The 3060-nt window shown below is 43.4% G+C and overlaps 1 pseudogene; it reads right to left on the bottom strand.

Annotated features, from left to right (window-relative positions):
• Nucleotides 1-1499: 1499 nt before the first annotated feature.
• Nucleotides 1500-2147, bottom strand: LOC118521980 (large ribosomal subunit protein uL11 pseudogene; annotated as a pseudogene).
• Nucleotides 2148-3060: the final 913 nt, after the last annotated feature.

Here is a 3060-nt window from a genome sequence, read left to right as displayed (position 1 = left end):
CCGCCGCAGGAGGCACCAGTGCTTCAGGGGAGGGAGGAGCACGCGACTTCTGACGGAGCAAGCTTACTGGTACGGGAAATGTGCACTGTTGGATGACAGAGGAAGGCGTAAGCACAATCACAGGGGTAAAGTCGTCGGTGTGCACTGACTCAGTCCCCTCATTTTGCAGTGAACGAAACCAACTAAAGTTTAAGCGGCTTCTTCAGGCAACACCGGGTTTGAGACTGGGGAAACCTAAGTCTGGAATTCAGGTTCTCTCTCCCCCGGGGTGCTGCACTTTCCACCCACAAGCCTGTTAGGTGTTTGGGGGAATACTAGACGTTTCAGATAGTCGTTGGCCATGTGTCCTGGCTTGAGAAACTCAATCATGCCAATAGAGACAGAAGTGGGCCAGGAATAAGGGGCGACTACAGACTCATCTTCCCTGCCATGTCATGTATTTGAAATTTTATTTCAATTTGATTAGGGTGCATTTGTTAGAAAAGTAGTACCCGACCAGTGCAAAACTAGAGAACTCAGTTTAACGTTTAAATACCTCGGAGGAAAGGGAACAGAGAGATTTGAATATTTCATTTTGTACCTACAAAATATGTAATTATTTTTAATGAGCTGACGTTTTAATTCTGGTGTCTCAAACTTGTTTTCCAAAGTTCACTGATAGAAGGCACCAGACAAGCAGGATGGCATGGTAGAAAGAGCCCTGGAGAGGGAATTGGGAGAACTGGGTGTTAGTCTTGGCTCTATTATAGACTACTATGTGTCTTCTTGAGTTGCAACCTTCTTATCCTCAAAGAGAGAACACTTGCATTTATTGTCCCTAGCACACAGGGTCGTTGGGGGGCCAAAGGGAGAGATTGTACATGCAGAATGTGGTGTGGCACTAGGAGCTATATGAATATGAGGTAATATTTTACCAGCTCTAACAATAAGGAGGCCTCCAAATGTGATAATAGGGTGAAAGGAGTAAGTCTAGGTCCATATCTTAGCTCTGCTACTAACTTGCTTTGTGACTGGGAATCAAATTCCTCCTCCTTTCTAATGAAGGCATCTGGGTTTAGTGAAGGCTTTGGCTAACATTTCTCAGAATTTATAAAGTACCTCTCCCAAGAATTAAATGCAGCCACCTCTAAGGTCTAATTTTCTAATGTACTTAGGGTGGTCTACTCCTCCTCAATAAAGGAATTTAAGAATACAGTAAGTACACCTAACAAATGGTATTGACATTATTCTGTACCATGTCTGTCTGAGATCTGAGGACACCCTCATATCATTCATTAAAGACACTTTTAATTTTCCAGATATAAGAATTGGAAGTGCCTGGAAATAATGAGGCCAGGGTGTCATTAAATTTTACATAAAGAAAGGCTCATATTATAGCCATAGAACATACCCTTATCTTCTGGAATGCAGGGTGGATAGAGCCACCCAAACCAGTCCTGCTATAAAAGCAAATCAAAGCACTTTCCTCAATCCCTTTTTCTTTCTTGTGTATGGATATATGTTTTTGGTTTTTTTTTTTTTTTTTGGTTGTCAAATGATCCTTTATTGAAATATTTTCCTCTGTAGTTAACTAGCTGGGCATTCCACCACGCCACTGTTGATGTCATCTATGATGTATGAGGGTGGTGGCCATCAACATTACAGTCGCTGACTGGGCAGTCCCCAGGATCTCTTTAATGGTTCGAGAGAGTTCTCTGGCTAAAGATCGGTGTCGCATCTGTCGGGCAATATTGACAATATCATCAAAAGTAATATTTCCAGTGTGCTTAATGTTTTTCTGCTTCTTTCTGTCTCTTGGTCGTTCCTTGAGGGCTTTGATAATCAGGGCAGAGGCAGAAGGTACCACTTCAATCTGGGCCTGTCTGTTCTGAATGGTCAGTTTCACCGTAATCCTTAGACCCTTCCAATCACCGGTTGCCATGGCGATGTCATCACCAACCTTTTTTGGAGACAGACCCAGCGGGCCAATCTTCGGGGCCAGGGCAGACGTGGCACCGACTTTGCCAGCGGTGCACCTCAGGTACACGACTTTGATCTTGCTGGGGTCGAACTTAGGCGGCATGGCCGAGGTGGCTGGTGTCGGATGAACCCGGATTCGGGACGACCGAAGACAGTTGCACCTTTGCTTCCTCCGAGTTGAAAGCCAAAAGCTATATGTATTGTTCTTGAAAAAAATTCTGTAACAATTTTTAGATTGACTTCATCAGTTGGAAGCACAAGCCTTCCCTGGTTTGTCTTATACTGTCTGTCCAACTCTGCAAAGTGTCGACAGTAAAACCTGGCAACTCCTTGGTGTTTGTGCTGCTCTTTTTCAGAAGAAGAGGAATAGACTGTGACTCTTGCCTTGTTCTCCCTCACTGGCAATAGGTTAGTGTAACACCAATAACTTTGATCAAACCAATAATTTTAGCATCTTGGTGGTCTCATAATTAATGGTTATGCATAACCATTATTATTCACTACTATTCATGTCTAATAGTAGTATACTTTTGTAGGTTAATCTAGGGGCATAATTTAGGGTCATGTGGGGGTAAAAGCACAAGGAATAGAAAATTCATCAGAAGCATGGCAAATTATTCCGCTTTCTGATTTCTCCCTCATCACTGTTGCTTTGGGGACATGCTCAACTCTACCTGGTTCCACCCAACAAAGTACAGAGTTTGTGATATGTGTCCTGAGATTAAAAAACCCAAAAAGCTAGTAAAGTCTTTGGGTCAACACCAATGAACAACAAAAGAGCCTATTGTAAGAATTCGTTATTTCACTGTCATGGTTGACATCAGAATCTCTGCACAGGAAGCAATAGTAATGTGTTCCTAGAACTTAAGAGATACAGGTACTCGGGACGCCTGGGTGGCTCAGTTGGTTGAGCATCTGCCTTAGGCTCGGGTCATGATCCCGGGGTCCTGGGATCCAGTCCTTGCTCAGCGGGGAGCCTGCTTCTCCCTCTGCCTGCTGCTCGCCCTGCTTGTGCGTTCTCTCTCTCTCTCTGACAAATAAATAAAATAAAATCTTTAAAAAAAAAAAGAAGAGATACAGATACTCTGTGAAACTAGTAAC

Source organism: Halichoerus grypus, chromosome 8 (assembly GCF_964656455.1).
Source record: "Halichoerus grypus chromosome 8, mHalGry1.hap1.1, whole genome shotgun sequence".
NCBI lineage: Eukaryota > Metazoa > Chordata > Mammalia > Carnivora > Phocidae > Halichoerus > Halichoerus grypus.
This window is presented reverse-complemented; position numbering and strand designations above follow the sequence as displayed.